This window comes from Asterias rubens, chromosome 6 (assembly GCF_902459465.1).
Source record: "Asterias rubens chromosome 6, eAstRub1.3, whole genome shotgun sequence".
NCBI classification, from domain to species: Eukaryota; Metazoa; Echinodermata; class Asteroidea; order Forcipulatida; family Asteriidae; genus Asterias; species Asterias rubens.
The window spans coordinates 13,223,865-13,246,714 of NC_047067.1; the positions used below are offsets into that span (position 1 = coordinate 13,223,865).

Here is a 22,850-nt window from a genome sequence, read left to right on the forward strand (position 1 = left end):
TAGCTGGTGTTTACTTAGCATAATAATTGAGTGGACTGTTGGCCGGTAATCTGATTTTACTAAGCAGCTCTATGAAATTGGGCCCAGATGTTTCAAAATAGTGAAAGCTAATAAGAATTGTGTCCAACTTTTTTCTCTGACTCTGATGAATGATTGAGTATAAACTTTTTCCGGTCACACAAAGTGTGCATACTGGTCATTGACAATAAAGGTGACAGGCTGTATACGGAAGTTGACCGATTATTTTCTTTAAAGATAATTCAAAATCATCTTCTACTATATGTATCTTTGCTTTAAAGCCTTTCCGACGGTGCCGTAAAATTTTAATCAAAATTTGTTCCCACAATAAATCATTCACGTTCCATTTCCTTCCTACTTCATTCGTTCTGATATTCAGGGATGTAATAATATTTTTTAATTACAACGGATTGCAAGTACATCATGCATACAATAGAGGGAGTATCATAACATATTCACAGAACAATAGTCTCAAGGTACCAAAATAATTGCTTTTATCTGAATGATTTGAAGTAAAAATGAAACCCTTTACAAACAATTGTTGGGAAATAAGCTGTTGGGGGGGGGGGTAGGATATTATCTACAGCTGCTCCCTGTTTGTCACATTCAACCATCCGGTGGCTCCATAAGCATTGGTGAGAATCATTGCTGTCAAAAAAGTCTGAAACTTTGGTCGAGATTTAAACAGGTACACACATGTACATAGAAATGATGGCATGTTTATAACCCCTAGACAGGTAAAGGTTATGAACAAGCATATTATTATGCACTGTGTGAATATTTAATGTCACATAGGGCCTAAAAAAAAACAAAAAAAAACAAAAAAATAAAATCTTCAAAAAATATCATGAAACCTTAAATCCTACAGCGTTACACAATCATAGCCAACATGTACGTGTAGGAAAGAAAGTGAAGCATACTAGCTGTATACATTTCATAGATATTTTAGGAACAGCATCCGAAGAGCTAGAGAAGTAGATCAAAGAGCATGACTTAATTAATTTGGGAAAACATACAGCAGTTATTGTTACCAGGCAAACTTTAACAAGTCTGAATTCAGATAAAAGTCTGAATTTTCCCTGCATAATGCCTTTAAAAATTCAACAAAAAATTGCTAAGTCTGTACAAAACCGGGGTTTAAAGCCATTGGACCCTTTCGGTAAACAGTATTGTCCAAGGCCCACACTTCGTGTATCACAACTTCTATATCAAATAACAAACCTGTGAAAATTTGGGCTTCATCGGTCATCGGAGTCGGGAGAAAATACCAGGGAAAAAATAAATCCGTAATTCTCGTTAACGAGAACTGATATTGTTTTACTGTTTTCTCAAAAAGTAAAGCATTTCATGGAATAATATTTCAAGAGAAGTGTTTCACCATTACCTTCTGTAAACCTTGTAAGTTATTTGTAAATCTGTGAACTTTTTTTTTTCTGTACCGAAAGGGTCCAATGGCTTTAATTAGCAACGGTTTGTACCAATGTGATACTACAGTCACTGCAACATTAGCGGGGTTTTCTAAGTATGAATTGTTATGTAAAGCTTTAAGCACCCACTAGGAAAGTCAATCAAAATTGATACTTGATCTCAGCGTAAGACATTTCAACTAAAAACCACAGAACAATTACTACAAAGGCGAAAGTGGGAAACAATTGTTTCTCGAGAAGAAACTTTTAACTATTCTGTGCGTTGTCTTGGCTATTCATACGTTGGCTGTTCATGTACGTTTGATGTTATTACTAGAAACAGTTATTGTCACCAGACACTTTCAGTTGCTATTTGTTTGTCTCTATGAATTAATGAGAAAACAAAAAATGGAAATTGAAAAAATCTTGACAACAATCGCTCATGACGGCCAGTGTCTCCACTAATGGATTCAACAATGTTGATGATCAGACCTTCAATACACAGTTCATTTCCCACAGAGCGGTATCTATTTACAGCCTCAAGAGAAATACACAAACATGTACAATTCAATCTTGCAGCTGGGGAGTTAAAGGCACTTGACACGTTTGGTAATATTGTCAAAGACCAGTAATCTCACATAATTATGGTGTATCCCAACTAAATGCGTATAACAAACCTGTACAATTTTGGGCTCAATCGGTCATCAAATTTGCAAGAACGGAATAATGAATAAAAAATAACCTTTTGTTGCATTACTTTGTATGCTTTCAAATGCATAACAAAAGGCTTCAGCTGAGGTCTTTAAATACTTTTTGAGTGAGAGATAACTCTTTCTCAAAAACTAAATTACTTCAGAGGGAGCCCTTACTCACAATATTTAAACTAGCTCTCATCATCTCCTCATTGCTCGTTAGCAAGTAAGTTTTTATGCTAACAGATATTTTGAGTAATTACCAATAGTGTCAAGTGCCTTAAACACAACACAGTCTTAATTTGTTCGCTCTTCTCGCTATCTCTCTACGCAAGTCCCATTAGTTCCCACAGGGCACGCCCTTCGTGCGTTTGAGCTCGCCGCTTTCTATAGGTCGGTCCGACCGCGGTGGTAAAAGGAGTTCATAATTGAAATGTCATCTGTAGGGTGGGATTGAAACTAAACAATGCTTCCTATACTTTATATTAAAGAAGACCCATTGTTGGGGTTTTGCCATGCGATGAAGATGACTGTCTGCTTTTCAAATGAACTGTGAAGAATCTTGTCACTTGCGTAATACCTTTTGCTGTTAACTTAAGTTTTTGCTTTTACTGTTTTTACATGAGAAGCGCCTTGAGGTGCTCTATAAATATTTCATTATTATTATTATATTGAGATGTACTCACACCATGCAGATAGATAAGATGGTACCCCTTCGAGAAAACTGTGAGGATTTCTTCAAGGCAAATGATTTGATGACACACCATCATGTCAGGCATGGAAACATCTCAAGTGATAATCAAAGAGCATGATCCTTTTTCTTAAATTCTGGTGAACAATTTCATTTGATTTTTAAGCGCTAATTGAAGGTAATTTTGAAATATTAAAGATGAAAACCTGAATACTCTTTGCGTTATACATCAATGTGTGATTACTACTGTATAAGCTACATGTACTCAGTGCCCCCCCCCCCCCACAACATTTTATTTGGTGGGATATGAGAACCAACAAACTTTTTTATTGTCCAGCACATGTCTTACCAATGAGCTTGCTTGGTTGATATAAAGGCATTTTGAGTCCTATATTTAAGCTGCAGGTGCTGCAACATTTTACGTTAAAGGCAGTGGACACTATTGGTAATTACTCAAAATAATTATTAGCATAAAACTTTACTTGGTAATGAGTAATGGGGAGAGTTTGATGGTAGGCCCTCTAACACAGTGTGAGAAACGGCTCCCTCTGAAGTGACATAGGTTTCGAGAAAGAAGTTTTTTTCCACGAATTTGATTTCGAGACCTCAAGTTTAGAATTTGAGGTCTCGAAATCAACCATCTAAAAGTACACAACTGCGTGTGACAAGGGTGTTTTTTTTCTTTCATTATTATCTCACAACTTCGACGACCGATTGAGCTCAAATTTTTACAGGTTTGTTATTTTATGTATATGTTGAGATACACCAAGTGAGAAGACTGGTCTTTGATAATTACCAATAGTGTCCACTGTCTTTAAAGAATCAGTACAATGTATGTGTACATAAGTACAACGAAACAGTATTCGTTATCCCGTTCGAAAACGAACATCTGTTAAAAAGAAAATATGAACTATTATGGAAGAAAAGGGACCCTTACAGTTGAGGAAACCCACACTCGGTAAAAATTCATAACTGTTAAAGTTGTGTGGTTTGAAGTAGATTTCCACATTTGATAACCTTTTTTTAAAACAAGGACACTGTGGACATACCAGGCAAGAGCTTTAGATTACACTTGTCAACTGTCCAGACCGCCAGACTTTCCAATCAATTTCCCTAACATTCTCTCACATCCAAACTCCCGAATATTATCAACATGTCCACGTACATTCACCATGACAAACACACAAGTGAAGTATTATTGAACATGAATGGTTTATTAAGAGGGTCACAGATGAATGTTTACTGGTGAGAAGGGAAGTGTTTATGATTAATGTGCATTGCTGAGAAAGTGTGTGTTCACTTGGTCTCCAGTAGAATGACGTCAAAACAAGCCGGTCGAGACTCTTGAGACTCCCGGAGTTGATGTTTACATCGAAACGTGCTGGTATTCATGTAAGATGCATTCGGAGACATACAAGTCTGAAAGCTACAACTCTTGAATGCCACAACTCTTGAATGCCTAACATTTTTATTTAGTATCGTAATCCATGGTCAAAAGGGGGGTCTCTCGAAGTATAAATTAAACAAAAATGTTCTTGAGAATCAACGTTCAGTTTTTAGTTTGTTTGAAGCTTTCCTTCAGAGAAGTGATTTGAAGTTTTTAGAAGTTGGAAGAATCTTGTTAAACTTCCACACTTGAAGAGCCCAATTCGTATGATAACAGATTTCAGTACCTTTGAGTCACCAGTGGATCATGATCATACTTCCTGTCATATGCTTATGTTGGGCCTTAAACTTGATACCCACTCACAAACAGTTTGCCTCAGTGCAACCATGGAGGTAGGTGCAACAAGGAACACTGGGCTCAAAAAGGGTTCATATAACACTAGCCACCTTTATTTTAGTGGACGACTGGGCTCAGAGTTCTTATACCTTTACCAAGGTGCAGCCATCTTAAATGTCTCCAACAACCAATCCGAGGCTGGAAGAACAAAATATTCTGGTTCCTATTTGCAAAATTATTATTAGCATTCATTATTGTTATTTGACATAAGGAACATGACCAAGATGGAGGCAGCACGATGAAGGTCCGAGCCTACACACAATTTGCCTCTTTACTATGCCACAAGGAACCTGGCTTTCAGGGTTCTGATGTACGAGCTACTACTAGAACCTACACAAACAGCTTTGCATTATTTTCACTTGGAACACTGTCACAAGGCTCACATGTTATTTAAAAAAAAAAACTACTGGAACCTACCCACAAACACAAATCAATTTGCCTCTACATGAATGTCTTGGAACACTGGGGTATCAGGGTTCCTAGTAAAACGCAAACAGTGTCAATTTACCTCTATGACACTAGAACCCTGAGCTTATAGCTAAGAACCTACACACTAAGAAGTGTAAGAAGGGTGTTTTTTCTTTCATTATTCTCTTGCAACTTTGATGACCATTCAACAAAATGTTCACAGATTTGTTATTTGATGCATATTGGATACACCTAGTGAGAATACTGGTCTTTGACAATTACCAAAAGGTGTCCATAGTACCATGGCAGTCTACCTCCATGATAGTTACACTAACAGTCTCCAAAGGGAGAATATTTGTCTCTATGCCACATGGAAGACATGGACTACATGGGCTCACAAGGTTCTTTAAACACTAGGTACTGAAACCAGATTCAATTGTCGTTTTCATACTACTGTATACATCAATTAACCTCATACAACCTTAAATCACTAAAATTGTGATTGATAAAAACAAATTGTCTTTAAACCTGAACAACAAGCAGGTCCTCTGCTGTTAATAACACCTTGCACCTAATCTACAACCCAAAATTAACCCCATTTCCAACTGGGCCACCTCTTATAAATCGTGCTTTATATGTCAGCCTCGTAATCAAAGTTGCCCACAAATCTGTATTCTTCCTTTACATTAGTCTTCAAGCAAGACATTCTCATGTGGTTGCCATGTAGTACGCAGCACTGCAACTCAAGTGCGCCGGACTCAAGCTCTGGTGTTTCTAGTCAGAAGAGTGTGGGTTTGAGTCCCAGGTGTCCTACAGCAAGACACTTAACCATTATTGCTTTGTCCTTTGGATGCCATGTAAGACTGTGTCGTGTAATGCGCGTAAAAGAAACCACAGTTACACTTATCATCTAAGAGAAGGGGTTGCCGCGGTATTTCTGGCAGTGGCTGCTGAGTGCAATGTAGCACCTTGTAGACCATGGTGTTATATAATTATGTCTCATAACCAATAAACTTCAACTGTTGCTGTTTTGTGAGCAGTTTGTAGGCAAGTCAGGTTTATGGAACAGCGCCCTCTAGGGTTTGACTGTGACAGTTCAGTTCAGCCAACACAAATTAACGTCTTGGACCAAGAACAGGTGTCGAGCTTCCAAACACTGTGACATGTGTGCTTCATTTGTTGTTTCTATAATATCATATAAATTTACTCTTTCTTGATTTTAACAGAGCCCCATCCTTCCAGAGAGGTTAGAGAAAATCACCAAAGCAACTAAAGCCCTTCGTGGGAAGTGACCAAATTATCCTTCTGCCTCAAGTACTCCGAGATCGGAATAAAATAAGGTTGTAAAGGTGCCTGATTGGTGACTATGGTCCCCAAATGACAAATCAATGGTGCCAAAATACAGAAACATCCAATCAACAGAAACCTTTTTTATCAAAAGACGTTTTGATTTAATAGAGTATCACCTGATCACCCACGATCGGAATAAAATATGGTAGTAAGGTACCTGGTTGGTGCTCAGTTTGGTCCCCAAATCAACCGTCCCAAATACAGAAAATCCAACAAACGGAGATCTTCTAAAGACGTCTTGATTTGCTAGAGTGTCTCACCCATCAAACGAGAAAACACCAACTGAAAAGGCCCAACACTCAGTAAGATCTTCTTTTAGGGCATCTTGATTTGCTAGAATGTCTCACCCATCGGACGAGAAAACACCTTGACCAACAAGCAAAACATCAACTGAAAAGGCCTAACACTCCGTAAGATCTTCTTTTAAGACATCTTGATTTGCTAGAATGTCTCACCCTGTCACAGGTTGACTAATGGAAGCAGTTGGAAATGTATATATTGTGGTACACTAAAATATAGGGCCATGATTTGCTGTTGTAAATAGTGCTAACGCGAGCTGCTACTGTGCAACTGCTGGGGCAAGCGCTACTGGCTACTGTGCAGCTGCTACAGCTACTGTGTTGAAATGTTGTAAATAGTTTGGACAGGTGGGCAAGTGCTACTGTGCAGCAGTATAACTTGCAATGCAAGCACAAAGGCTTTTTGTTAGGGGGGTCCTTTGTTTTCCTTGGGGCGTTGGCTCTCAGGAATGTCTTGAGAATTTCACTGGTATGCTTGAGTGTAGATAGTGGTGGTGTTGTATATGAATGGGAGAAAGTGAAGTGATGTGCAGAGTACCCGTTCTGAAGTGAGTGGGGTGATGTGTAGGAAGTTGGGGCTATGCATTTAGAGTTCTGCTTGCGTTGCTACAGCACAGACGTTAAGTTCTGGTGAGGCACAGAGGAGGACTGAGCTCGACAAATCGTAAGTTAATTATGTGTATGGAGGAACCCATTGGATTGAAGTAGTATTTTTCATTCAATATAAAGCATTTTGTAAAAGCATTTTTGTTTAAAGGAATTGTTGGTCTAGGGCCACTGATTTTCCGTTTCAGAAAAGTGCAAATTCCGTTTGGCAAAAACATGAATTCCGTTTCAGGCACAAAAAATTCCGTTTCATGTTTTTTTAATTAGATAAAAGGTTGTTTAATACCCAGGGACACACTTATAAAAAACAATTTGAGATAAGTTGCACTGTTGACTTCGTAAAATGTTCATTTGAACTGACAAATTTCAAAAAAATACTTTTTTTTATAATTGTGGATTATTTTGTATACTGCTGTTCTAAAAAGGTTGCACTGTGACTGCAGTATCAATGCACATGATGTGATAGACTTGATTCCAAGTCTAAAACTGCAGTTGATTCTCTGCATCAGCCACATTGTAGGCTAATGACAGGAGTGTATCCACAAGAGGGCGCTGTTTCAGCATGATCAAAGACTTGGAAACAAGTCTATGGACGTGACCATTCTCCATCCACAAACAAAATGTCAGCCATTTTGTTTTCGCTTTGGCGACAGAATGTTGACAGTTTACGGTTTTATTTTAGACCTTTCCGAGATGAAAAAACATTGTATGTGTTCTTATAGATCATAGGTAAGCTAGTTTGTGTATGATTGTTGGTAAAAGAGAGGGAGAAAATGCAATTTGGGTGAACAAAAAATGTTTAAAACGAGCCGCGAATAATGCCCTTCGCTTAACCATGTTAACAACGTGTGTACATCATGTGTGTAAACATTGAGGATGGTGTGAAGTAGAACAGAATGATCCACGGTTACGATCTCGTACTTTTTAATGGTCTGATTTCTGATGCCTTTTTAGTTTAACAAAAAGAATCTTAATAAAGAATGCAATTTCAATAGTTTTGGCGTCAAGAAAAAAAAAAATAAATAAAAAATCAAATTTTCTGAAATCCCGTTTTCCGTTTCAAAGGGCGGATTCCGCGAATTCCGTCCGTTTTCCGCGATCGCGGAAAATCAGTGGCCCTATTGGTCCAAAAGCGGAGAATTGCAAGTTTGATAATTTTTCATTGTTTTATTGGAAAGCGTGCCGATACCATCCCATAATGTTAGCGACCTTGTTCTTGTACAGTTTTGGTTCATTTTTAATTATTATAGATGGCCCTTATCCACCCGGCTAGTAACTTCCGAGAGTGGAGGATTTGACGCCCTTGTAACATGTATTAGAGAAAGCACATGGGACTGTCGGCCAACATACACTGAGCTATGGTGGTGAATGAGAAAGCCGGAGAGGCGAAACCTTTGCATCAATTGAACTGGATAATCTGGAACTGGGAAAGAATGCCAAGATGAACATCCAATGAACACTTGTACGAACATTGATGAACTATGATAGTGTAGATTCAACGAGAGAGTTGAAGAGCCTAAGGAGTGAGGTTAACCCTTAGATTAGACAGTTGTTGAACACTTGTTGGATTATTGAGAAGTTACCAAGTACTGTGATATGTTGTCGAATTATTGAGAAGTTTCAAAGTACTGTGATATGTTGTCGAATTATGGAGAAGTTGCAAACTATTTGAGATATACTGTTGGATTATTGAGAACTTGCAACGCACAGGAGATATATTGTTGAAACATTGAGAATTTGCAAAGTACTGTAGATAGATTGTTGAATCATTGAGAATTTGCAAAGTACTGTATATATATTATTGTTGAATTTATCGAGAAGAAGGAAGCTGAGAAACTAGTTAAGAGCACTCGGAGTCTGTAACTCCAAAAGCTAAGAGTTGGGGTGACTGACTTTGTGGATTGGAAGTAGTAAATTTTGAAGGTTGGATTTATTGTAGTTTGAGGCGTGAATTTCGTTGTTTAAGCAGTGGCCACTGAAAGGAACTCAGAGAGCAGTATTGTTTTGTAAATAAATTTGTAATATTTTGTAAATATAATCTTGATTGGCTTGAGTGCAAATTTATTTCTGCAGTGTTGGTTTCTTCCTCGGTTGCAACAACAACCCCGATGGGTTGGTTATGACACACCCATCAGACGAGAAAACACTTTGACCAACAAGCGAAACATCAACTGAAAAGGCCTAACACTTGAGTGATTCTCCCAATAACATTTTACTCACGCAACGGCACGCCTCAGTCACAAATAACTTCAACTTAGTTTTTTTTTTTATTAACACTGAAAGTCAAATGAAGATGGATGCACACAGTTGGTTGGTTTCACGGTCCCGGGCTTGATGCGCAAGATTCGATAATGTCTGCCTCATCGTCAGTACCCACAGCGTGTGTACCGGGTAGATATAGCCCCGAGTCATAAATCTCACTTCACATAAACCAAATCATATATGATAGGTCCTCCAAGCAGGTGAATTCAATTCTTTGTCATAAATACACCCAAACGACTCCAAACAAATTTACCGCTATATTGGCCGTAACTTAATCAAGGCGGGGGAAACGTGGTGTTTTTTTAACGACCCGGGCAGAAAATGTAAATGGTAATTGCTGATTAAATAATAATAAGAACCTCACTTGGATGTTTTCTTTCTCAATTTATATACTTGAGAAGGAAAGTTTTGATATAATTATGTTTTTACTCTTACACCGGTGGGTGTTAAGTACTGTACACTCAGTGCTTTCCCCTAGGTCTAAGAAAAGATCCACAGGCAAAAATCACCTGGGCAGGATTCAAACTAAGTAGTTTTTTCTTTGGTGTCACAAACTCAAAGTTCAATCAAATAATAGTTGGTGTTTAAATTTGATTGTACAGATCAGTTTAAATCTTAGTCTTAAAACACTGGATTGGCTATAAAGGGAGATCAAATTCACAAGATTAAAGGTATTATGTGAAAGTGAAATATAAAATTGGTTTTTTGGTTTTTGCACATTAAACCAAATATTAGGTGATTTTTTAGTCCATATGAGGGGCCGATACTGAGAGTATGAAACTATTAGCCTAGGGAACGATGCAATTGTAAGAATAAGCAGGTAATAAAGAGTGCCTGCAGCCAATTTCACAAAACACTAGGAAAAGAGAATGGGTTCGCCCCAGTGTTCCTGGCTGTGGCTGCTTAATGCGTCGTAGCACCTTGTAAAACCCTTATAAGGGGCTAACTAATTGGGTCTCAAAATTCATCACTGCAATAACCTATCTTTCTGAAAGTTTGTATATACTCAGCGCTTGAGTACCTTGTTTGGTAGATACGTGCACTATATAAGACTTCAATATTATTATTATTATTATTAATCATACCCCGAGTAAGGACGAGTAACTCGTCCTAACTTAGGATGGGTTCAATGCATCCTAACGTCTATGAACATGGAACTTAGCTCATCCTAATTCCTAAGATAAATCCTAAGTTTAGGAAGAGTTTTGTTAAATCGACGGCAAGTGTTGACTGAACATTTTGAAGTCTATCTCATCTCCCTTCCCCAAAAATGTTTACTTCATGACACTAGTTTACTCACTCAAATATTACATGGATGTTTGTTTTTACAAATTGAACTGTGACACAGTTATAGGATATAACAGTGCATGGATGGCCATGTATTTACATGTTGCACTTTCTTTTTCCACCACTTCTGTGAATTCTTTTAAAGATTCTTGATTCTGGCAGTATGGTGGCAGCATATGCAAACATGCACTTAAAAGAAGCATTACCCGGACTCACTTAATTTATTTCAGAAAAAAAAAAACATGAACATCTACTAAAATAAGAAGAAAAGAAGTCGGACAGGAAAAGACTGTGACAGTTAAAAATTGAGAACACGTAGCGGCCAATAAAAACAGATTCACTATCACTCTCTGGACATTGCTCTTGAGAAAAGGTTAGCAGCCCTTCAAGTGCTTCGCAAACAGCTCCCCAATACCTTCCCCCTCACACTCAACGTGTACCACTTGCTGCTTACTAAATGCCTCTTTGCTAATCAGCTTGTGATTGACACACTCTTTTTGGTCATTCAGTTTTTTTTTTTCGCTTCTCCCGCCTGATGAGGAGTGTCCGGGAGACGGTAGCAGAGAGAGAGAAAAAAAATGAAGGTTTCAGAAAAACACGGAGCGGGTGCAAGGCCCAAGTGTCATGAGAGAGGTGGCGCAGCATGCTTTTGTAATGAGATGTGAAGTTATGGGTACAGATGGCGCAAATGAAAAACTGATGAGGAAAGCTGTGGTCTGCCGCTCTACACGTAACAGGAGTTGACATTAAGATTGCAAGCGCCTGTCAGGACACACAAAAAATCCGTCCCAACGAGCACGAGATGTGATTGGAATTATAATAATACTCTAATGATGAGAGTGACAAAAAATTTCGCCAGATGTGAGTTGTGAGTGTTAAGGCGGCTTGTGTAGTTGTCAGGCAAAGTGCCTGAGGCAACAGGGCAACATCTCGGAAATTCCTCAAATCAAATAGAAATACACATCATCTGGACAGCCCAAATATAGAAGTGTACACAAGTTTGGATTTATATTCTATTGGCTAGCAAACTCCTGCTGCAGGAAAAGGTCTGACACGTTGAAGTAGTTCCAACTAAATTGGTTCTTCCTTCTTTTTTTCCCATATGAATATATAGTATACAAACAAGTTTTAAGTTGTTAAAGGTATTTGTACATGGATCTATCCTGGGCAAAGTGGCGAATAAGTTAAATATTTTAATTACTCAGAAAGTAGAAGAAACAAATAATACAAAAACTCATTCAAAGTTGTGTATGATTGAAGAAGTCAGCTTTATTATGGAAGTAAAATTTAAAATAAAGTTTGAAAAAAAAACAATTGGAAAATAACTCACTTGAAAATGATTACCATTCACAGCAATGGTAACTGTATTTCATTTTGGCTGGTACGCTATTTTTGTTAGCAAGACATTTCTGTGCTTTATATAGAAGTCATCAAGCTGTATATAACACTGTCAAACACGCAGTCACACTCTTTATTATAATCAGGCAGAAGCAACGCTAACTCGGAGATGCAAACGATAAATTTTGCTAGGGTAATTTCCACGGGAGCGAAACAACAGTTTCAAATTACAGATAAAACCTGCAAGAGGGATTATCCATGTGCAATGCATGCGACTCCCATGTGATGGGAAGCTCTCAGTACAAATTTCCTCCGCAATTCCCAATTGTAATTACTTCTATTTTAATAATCGCTCTGTTATTCAGTCTGAGCCAGTCTCTGAAACAACGAGACATGGACCTGGCTTTAGGAGAGATGGATAACATCTTATTTACAAGGGATGAGATTTGAAGAATATAACAAATCCTGAAAAACGGCTTGAGGGACTGATGGGTTCCACTTTATGCTAGCTACAAAACCTCCTAGATGTTATAGACACTGGGCACTATTGGTAATTGTCAAAGACCAGTATTCTCACTTGGTATATCCCTACATACATGTATGCATTAAATAACAAACCTGTGAATTTTTTTCGAATGGTCATCAAAGATGCAAGAGAATATTGAAAGAACACACACCCTTGTTGCACATATTTGTGTGGAGAGAGCAATTACTTTACAGGGAGCCGTTTCTTACAACATGTACAATGCGTTCTACTATCAACAGTTCTCCATTACTCGTTTTAAACAAAAAAAGGAGAAGAAAATTATCAACAAGAAAACTGAAAGGCTTGATTCAAGGAGATTTTTTAGAAAATCCTAAAATAAAGGAAAATCCTGAGAAAGCGCACACACCTGTTTTAAGCTTGACAGAGTAGCCTAGTCATTTGGATGCAGTTACATGCCCACACCCCCCCCTCATCCCCCCTCCTCCCCAAATGATGCTTGTTGACTTGACTTAAAGCGATTTAATTCCCCTGTTCCAGCGAGGTGTTAGCTGATGCCTTTTAATATTCAAGACAAACACTATTGTGAGGACTATATTTAAACAAGGGTAAAGATCAGATTATTGTGTTGCTCTTTTTTTATTTTGTTTGAGATGGTTTAAGTGTGGGTCTTAGGATTTTTGTCTGGCAAACAAAGCGTTAAAGAGAATGGGTTCAAAGTTTGAGGGTAAACATGCTTTATTAATAACGCCTTGAATGTGGATATGTGCCCATTACAAGTCTTATTATTCTTATTATTATTTTTATTAAAAGAGTCCCGCTCATATCAGTCAAAGTTTACTTCCATTCTATTTCAATAATTTACTTCCAATACAATAAGGTCATATTTAAGGCCATTTGTCCATTTAAGGATGAACAGTGCACTAACACACGCCTTCCTGTCAAAAGAACATGAGTTGACACCCAAAACTACGGAAATATGAGATCAATTTATGTAGCAACGTGGAGGAGTTTACAAGAGTCTGTGGTGAATTCGGCAGCCTCGCACCCAGAAACACCAGGCCAAGCCCCTTCTCTTTACCAATAAGTGTAACTGGGTCATATTATGTGCACAAAACAACACAAGACCTGCGGCTTTAGGTTCCATCAGAAGAAAGAAGCAATAATGGTTAAGTGTCTTGCATACATGTAAACACAGAAGTGTCAAGACCAGGACTCGAACCCACACTCCACTGATCAGAAACACAACCGCTTGAGTTCAGTGCCCTCTACCACTCAGCCACAATACGCCATGTGGTAGATGCACACTGTGCGGAGGTGCTTTTTTTTATTTTATTTTGTTATGCAAGTCGCCCAAAACAAGGCTAAAAGCCACTCTAGGTTAAGGGCTACAAGGAAGAAAACATAGACATGCAGAAACTCGTGGAGCTGAAGGTAGGAATTGACATTCCTCTTAAAAGATGGAAGATCATAGGATGAAGGGAAACATGCACCAGGCAAGGAGTTCCAAAGAGATGCAGTACGAAAAAAAAAAATACTGGAGTAGCTCTTTGTTCTACATCTCAGCACAGCCACAGTATAAGGATGAGAATAAGCAGAGAGCCTGGTCTCGCGCCCAAACACCCTGACAGGAGGAACAAGGTTTGAAAGACTGGTGGAACATTTACCATGGAAATATCTGTAAAACCGGCAAAGGCTTGCTACAGACCTTCGGTGAGAAAGGGGTTGCAGTGTAGTTCCTAACTCTAATTCTGCATCAAGTAAGGTGTCAACGCAAGAGCTATAACCTCTCTTGCCCTGTATTTACTCAACAGATCTACAAATTTACTCAACAGATCTACAAATCACTATCTACGGAACTGACTGATATAGCTTGATAATTATAGTGAAGTACGTCTTTACGGTGCAGCCTTTTCAGATGCTCAAATATTGAAAAACGAAAGTGATGTTTTTCTTGCCTTCGCCGAAACACTAGAAAAAATAAAGACCTCGCCCATAAATACCTGCGAGGAAACACAGGATGGGGAGCTTTAAGTAGACAAATTTACACTATGGAAAGCACATGGTACATGTAGTTTGCAATGAGTACTTGCGGTCTGGTTCCCTCAACACTTCATCTTAATAAACCTTCTAGGGTGTGTACTTAGGTTTGACAGCATAGGGTTAGGTAACTCCATCAGAATCAATGAGGTTGCTGTAACTGCAGCAGATCAACGGATCCTACAGCAAATAAACTTAGAGCTATTTATGGAGGGAAGAAAGCAGGGAAGCTGCACAAAGTCCCTGGCAGGTCTCTCGCTTGAAAATGTCAAGCTTCTACATATTACACTGCTCTTTCCTTTCTTCTTGTGTTGTATTTATTTTTCGATCTATCAATTTATTTGTATATTTATATATTGTATATCACTTATTGTTTAAAGATTACACTTAATTATCTATCTATTGATTTAATCGTATATTGAATGATTGATTGATTGATTGATTGATTGATTTATTAATTAATTAAATTATTTATTATTTTTGTTAATTTAGTCATTTATTTATTTAATTCTCAAATTATATTTATTTATTTATTTACTTATTTAATAAATTATTTATTGGTTTCTTCATCTATTTTCTTAATTATTTATTAATTGATTTCTTGATTGGTTGATTGATTTTTCCAGTGAGTGGTTGTTAAAAACGCATCAGGGAAAAAGAATAATCTTTGAGTTTTGTGTGTTCAGGACTGTGTAGGGCCTACTCATTACTTTCCCGGGGTGCTGCAAAATAAATCCACATGCTGCGACACATCTCGGGTGGGATTCAAACCCACAGTACGACCGTTGCCACGCTTGACCAGATGTCTTCACCACTAGACCACCCTCGCCTGATAGCTAGGGGCAGTTTGAATCCTATTCCAGCATTTCAAACTATCCAGTACATTGAACAGAGAGAACAAAAATAAAGTTATTCCCTCAGTTTGACAAAATATTGGTTTTAATGACAAAAGATGTTGTACTGTTTCACACACTTTATTGAAGTAGCACATTGCGCATTCTTCTGTTGATTCTATGACCCATGTTTGTAAAACAAAGTAAGGTAGTGGTAGCACTTTCTTTTTTTCTATCATCAGACCGTGGAGGTAGAATTCTACTTCCATAGTCAAACGTACACAGCTATTTTTTAGTACCTTCTACATGTATGTAAATCATTCACACATACACGACTAATCTGTCTCAAGAATAGAACATGTTCCCACACCCTGGACACGTAATGGATCAAGCAGACGGATTTACCGCTCATAAATGTTCAAATTCTTTGTTCGTTCCCAGTCCCCCCAAAACGATTTAGCTCTCAGCTTGCATATTCCGTTGAAATGCCGTTGGGGAATGGTTTAAGAGATGTTGAGATGTGATGAAGAGACAGAAGGGAGCTTGTTGAGAGCTAACTGTAATGGGTAATGAATGGGGTAAGGTGTGTGAGTCATCCGTCCCATACTGCCCAGGTTTAAGCAATCACCAGACGGGTATCTTGGAAATGCAGAATATTCAAATATGCAAGGTTCTACACCCAAAAAACAACAACAAGATTGAGTTGTTCAGGCAAAGACTGCATTGGTAAAAAGACAATCCAAGTGTAAATTAACTGTATAATTGAAAATGTAGAATATTCAAATATGAAAGGTCCTACACCCCCAAAACAAAAACAAGATTGAGCAGTTCAGGCAAATATTGCATTGGTAAGAAGACAAACAAATTGCACATTAACTGTATCTCTAAAACGTAGAATAGTCAAATATGCAAGATTCTCAAATAGTCAAAACACAACAAGATTGAGGGATTGAGGGAGATTGACTGAGGGAGTTGTTCAGTCAAAGATTGCATTAGGGAGAAGATGAACCAAGTGTATATTAACTTTACATACAAACGTTATTAATCATATCCAATATAGCTAGGTCTAAACTTCTGACATGGTTAAATACACAAAGACATTCCAATTACGTTGGTTAAACAATTAAAGCTTGGTTCATATACTTCATGCACAGAGCAAGCCATCATGCGAACTGCGAAAGGGGAAGCAACTTTGCTGGCATCAAGATTGGAAATTGGCGCGTACTGATTGTTTGTGTCACGCAAATTCGCTGTCACACAAATTCACTTTGAATTCACTTTCGCATGAAGTATGAACCACCAGGCTTGTTAAAGGTGGGAAGGAGGGCCCACTTTGATGGCGTTGCCACTCACATAATGTGCTGTATACAGGCGATGGCATCAAATGGTTTTTGAGGTGAAGTAAGCACAGAGTTCTGTGGAAGCATCAGCATGCAACTGGGCTTTAAAGGGAAGGTACACATTAAGTAATTAATCAAAACAAATATTAACTTAAAAACTGACTTGGTCGCCAGCATTGGAGAGCTGTTGATAGTATAAAACATTGTGAGAAACGGCTCCCTCTGAAGTAGCATAGATTTTGAGAAAAAGGTAATTTCTCACTAAAATAATGTAAGACTTCTAGCCAGAAGTCTTTTATTCCTATCTGAATGCACACACATTCGTCCAACAAGGGTGTTTTTTCTCTCATTATTTTCTCCCAACTTCGATGACCAATTGAGCTCAAATTTTCACAGGTTTGTTATTTTATGCTTACGTTGGGATACACCAAGTGAGAAGACTGGTCTTTGACAATTACATAACGTGTACCTTCTCTTTAAGTCACAAATGATAAGCATCTCTAATACAACAATTGCGTCAGAACAACATGTTTTTGTTTAGAACAACATGTTATTTGTACTTGCCTACTGGTGGCCAGTACGCAGTAGTACATGTAATGCTAAGAACTTGCCCTGTACATCATCTAAACAATGACCAATTTGTCCCTCACATTTAGCGATTGACGTAAGAAACCGCAATCTTGGAGATTAATTCCTCCTGTGCTTACATCAGCCACACAACGGTGATGTCAATGGGAAAAGGCCAATGGTAAAATATACAGAGCTGGTCATATGCCAGCATTTCCAATTGAAAGGCAATAACAATGGAAATGAGCAGACAAGGGGCGACGCAACTCTCAGAATACTTTGCATAAATGCCTGGGGAGCAATTCTTCCCCCCACATATGAATACTTCACCAACCTGACAACGAGAAAAGCCTCAAGGAAGGCTGAAGAAAAAAAGTACAAAATCTTAGGATTCCTTCGCCCCAAAATTTAAATTCTAACTTGGATGAGACGGCTAAAAAAAAAAGAGCTCAGGATGCTGATTTGTAAGCGATATACAATTTAAAAACAAAACAAATGGCTGGATGTTGGAAAACATTTAAAGCGACAGACCAAGTTGGATGAATATATTAATAAACATTGTCTTCTAGCTTCAACACTTGAATCAATAAACTCATCTTGTGTCGGTTGAATAAAAAAACATCGCAAACAGCCCATCACGACACTTGCCTTCTCCAAAAAAACATCTGCCAGCGAACAACTCCTCTCCGTATTTCCCTGCGGCAGGGCCGCATGCCATTAAAAACAGAGTGCAAAAACGTGAGTTGGGCCACTTCAGATGAACAAAGTGGTGGCTAGGAATGACATGTGCTTCCATACTCGGAGGCAAGTCAGTCCTGAAGGTCTGGGTAGGTTTTTCTGCCTTTACAAAAATAAAAATTTTGTAAGGATTTTGTCAGTGGCAGCTTTAATTGCTTGTGTTAATTAGGGAATAATAGTGGGAGTACCCGGTCTTCACTGTGTGGTAATGACCGGGCTGGCGCTGTTAACGGACCGAGTCGGAGGCGAGGTCCGTTAACAGCGCCAGCCACCAACCAAGGTCATTACCACGCAGTGAAGACCGGGTACGAACACTGTTATTTCCATTAATAAATACCTTTTTTAGCGAATTAAACGGCTAAAATTGTCCAAATTTTGTGACTTTTCTCTCGGCGGTACTTCCAGACATGTTCAGGGGCCATGTTTGAGCTTTTGATGGTTCCCGTCTCTTTTGTGCGTCAATCACATTACTGATCTTTGAGACCAGTGACTCTTTTAAATAATGATCTGTTCAGCGCCTTCACTGGGGTCAAAGGAGCCAAATGATTGGACGATAGCTGTTCCTTGTGCATTAAAACGCGCGCATGAGCTCGGCGTCAGTTTATACGTGCGCCCATGTTACACGCGCACACTCAAAATTGATACATTTTCAGCGCGCGTACGCGTAAGTGCGTGAAGTTGCAATGAAACTTACAGGGATATAAATAAGCCTGCGATACAATGCAACGCGCAAGGTTTACACAATGTATGCTGATTTTGTCAGCACACACCATGCCAACAGCTTTGAATCAAGGCTATCTAACCACCCACTATGTTCTGTTATGATACTTTATATTTCACTCATTTCAAGTACAACTTTATAACCTCATCGTGCGAGGATTTGAAACTTTGCATGGTGGAAATAGGATAGTAAGGTTTGCGGTGACACCATGTAATGATAATCTCTTAAAATGAGTTGCGGCGGTTCTGAAACGAACCGTTGGTTTCAACGCATGGTTGCAAATCTCTCAATGAATTGAACCACGCATCACAACCTGGGGTCGATTTCACAAAGAGATAGGACTAGTCCTAGGAGATGTCAAAAACGTATGGCTAGTCCTAAGTTAGGACGCGTACATGTAAGTCGTCCTAACTCGAGATAAGAATAGTCCTAACTCTTTGTGAAATCCACACAGCTGCAAACCTCATCTCAACATCAAGGACTGTTATTAAGGTGCCAGAGCACGTATTTCCCTGCGCATTTCACAAGACGATGACAGTAATAAACTTGTTACAGTAGTTCAATACTCCCTGTCAGACATTCCATTATGAGATTATCCAAAAGAATTCTCTCAAATGAAGCTGGATAATCTGTTGAAAATGGGTTAGAAATGACCCGTTCCTTGCCTCAGAATGATTGTATCTCAACGACTGGCAGGCCCAGGAAACTTAGGCGAAGCTATTCTACCTTTACTCTTCAGGATACGTGCAAAGAAAATCAATCTGTTGCCGTGGGAACACTTTGAATGATGTTTAATCGGAGCGGGAATGATTGAAAATTACACTAGTCATGACAGGGGGGGTACCCTTTACGTCGATACTGATGAGATTAAAATGGAGCCAGTTTGACTTTCGATTTTGGAGTCTAAGAAATGGGGGTAATTTGCGAACAGCGAATTAAGGAAGAAATTTATTCCCAATCAAGGTCAGAAATCAAGGTCCGTTTGAGAAAGGAATCAAAGGTCTGATGAACTTGGTTTTTGCAAAATGGTCATATTGAGATCATGATTGTGTCTTCTTTTTTGAAAGACCATTCTGCGGGAAAGGTTTTGTGTGTCAGTACGAAAAACTTTCAATCTAACAGAAATAAAAAAATAGAATAAGCCGTTACAAACTGCTTACCACCAAAAAGACCTTTGGTATAAATGAAAAACAACTGTTTTCGGGGTTTTTTTTTGCAATTAAAATTGCCTGATGTTTCAACCCTCTGAGACAGCCCCTAAATTCATAGCTAGATTTCAAAAGGCGATATGTCATTTCATCACACTTGACCTTACAATGGCCTAACAATGACCCCATTCTCTCTTTTTAAGGCAGTGGACACTATTGGTTATTTCTCAAAATAATTATTCGCATAAAACCTTAGTGGTGACAAGTAATTGGGAGAGGTTGATGGTATAAAACATTGTGAGAAACGGCTCCCTCTGAAGTGACGTAGTTTTAGAGAAAGAAGTTTTTTCCACGAATTTGATTTTGAGACCTCAAGTTTAGAATTTGAGATCTCGAAATCAACCATCCAAAAGCAAAGGATGTATTTTCTTTCATTATTATCTCGCAACTTCGACGACCGATTGAGCTCAAATTTTCACAGATTTGTTATTTTATGTACATGTTGAGATACACCAAGTGAGAAGACTGGTCTTTGACAATTACCAATAGTGTCCACTGTCTTTAAGACATCCCATCCAAAGGTCTATATCCTTCTTCCCAAGATATGATCTCCCCAGCGCCAATTCACAACTGACATGCTTCAGTGGGCATAAATAGTTGTCCCTAGCTAGAGACAGTGTCTAGTTCCTTAATGCTTCAATGAGCTTCAACGTATCTATAATGAATTTCCGGAGGCCTGTAAGTGGCAGACACATCAGCGTCCATGTTAGTTACTACTCATAAGTTCTACTACTAACCTATCGTCTTGATTGATGTTTTCTCTTTTGTACAAGTAAGGCGCAAAGTGGACTGCCTTGGAAGGACTGGGCAAATCTACAAATCTTATTCAAAACATTGATCCAGATGTTTGTTTGATACAGATTCCTCCTCTCCGGTTAGTTGTGTTGTGAATAATCGCCGACCAAGTTTACAAACAAAACGTCGCGCGTTCAACTACCTTAAATGTGGAACATAGACATAGACTTGAAAAAATTGCAAATATCATAGGATGTACATGTAAAAAGCCTGACACAAACTGTCCAAAAAGTCAAATGTCAATCCGATTTTGTAAAAAAAAAGAACATGTAATACAACACTCGTAGAAACATTTCTTGAAAGTGAATGTACGGCCTTAGAGAGAAAGATAGAGAGACACAGAGGAGCCCCGGGTGTCAATTGTGCGTTTGGGATTTAACCATATCCGTTACAGTCCCCAGTCATTGTGAATTAATGGCAAATATCCTGTTTGTCTGTTCGAACATGATACGTTCTCAATGTCAGAATTCCTGCTTCAATTTTTCTCCTCAAAATCTGAAATGGCATCCACGATAATGCTCTTCAAAGTGTTGTATACTAAACACACAAACAACATCATCTACCCATTTCTTGGCAGATTAGCATAAGTTGGTTGGTAACATTGAATGATTGATTAAATGTAACTTTATTTGTTGACATATTGCAATAGACTAACTAAAAGTTGATCCTGCGCTCAGATTCTGTTTACATCAGGTTTGTAGGATTTGAAACTTTGCATGGCCGGAGTGTAATTAGGTGAGGTCTGCGGTAGCACCACGTGTGCCTTTTGAGTAGTGTTTATGGTTGATCATTTTAGACAACATTTATATATATGCATAATCGTCCAGCAGCCAATTTCATAAAACCCAAGGATTAATCCCATCTCGAGTTATGACGAGTAACCCCTGCTAACTTAGGATGGGTTCAATGGGTGCTACGTCTTTGGAACTGTAACTTTACTCGTCCTAAGTACTAAGATTAATCCTAAGTTACGGAGAGTTTGGTGAAATTGACGGCAGACTTTGGCTACTAAGGTTGATTTGTGTACTCTCTTTTTTCTCACTACAAATGTCCACAATAACTATACAAAACCTACAGCCTGTTTTGATTTACAAATAATGTAAATAGTATAACAACACGGGAAATATTACAAAATGTCAATAGTGGACAAGACTTTCAATATAACTTCTTTGTTTGAATGGAAGAAGATCAAATATTGCGGTCATTTGCAGCCGCTGTGGGCATTTTGGTGCAAGCTGCTTATGGCCACAATGGTCTCAAGAGAGTTAATATCAACAATGATTCCTTGGTCTTTTAAAACAGGTTTTAAGTATCAAGTGTTTAAAACATGCATTATGTGAATGACTCCAGAAGTAATAATACTTCTCATGCTGCGAGGGTTAGTCAAGTTTGAGTGCATTACCTTCCTCTGCCTTTACCCTGCCTTCACCTAACATTAACTTTTCAAGATGAAATCTTTTTACAGTAGTTAATTTAAATATTGGAATGAAATACACAAATAGGCATGGGAGAGTCAAGTAGTCTATAGAAAACAAGCTTAACCTTTGTTAATACTCAAATGATATGTTTTCAAAGTTCGAGGTGTCCATATTTTCATGCTTAGGCCTTTATAAGTGAATACGAGTGTATTACCTCAGCTACGGGGGCATATGGTTCCCATGTGCTGTGTTCTTCAAACCAATCTTCCATGGTATCGCGATCCTCCTTCTGCTGGACCAGGATAACTGGACTGGAGTTGTTAGGAGGACATCTCCCTCCTGACCAGGTGTGTCGACCAGTTCGGCGAAATGCCCTGCGGGACCACTCGGATGGCATGTCTCAGATTGCAGTAACAGCAATGGGAACTGTTATTAAGGCAATACTGAATGAGACCCTGTTTAGCGCGCCGGACTCAGCAGAGGAAATGAGCCCTGTGCATTGGGCACACGTTGAAAAAAGTGTCCCTCAAACTAGGCTTTGAGTTAATGCGCGTATCCCTAAAAAG

General features: G+C 38.6%; 1 protein-coding gene across 2 annotated transcripts in view; it reads right to left on the reverse strand.

Moving 5' to 3' along the window:
- Positions 1-22,529, reverse strand: part of LOC117291490 (cGMP-inhibited 3',5'-cyclic phosphodiesterase A-like) — a 61,995-nt gene extending 39,466 nt beyond the window's left edge. Inside the window, exon 1 of one of the 2 annotated variants that reach the window (XM_033773228.1) lies at positions 22,499-22,529. The gene's annotated coding sequence lies outside the window, so the exon portion shown is untranslated. Of the gene's footprint in view, positions 1-16,850; positions 16,895-22,498 lie in introns of those variants that run through there. The other variant, XM_033773227.1, reaches the window with a different exon arrangement.
- Between the last annotated feature and the right edge of the window lie 321 nt (positions 22,530-22,850).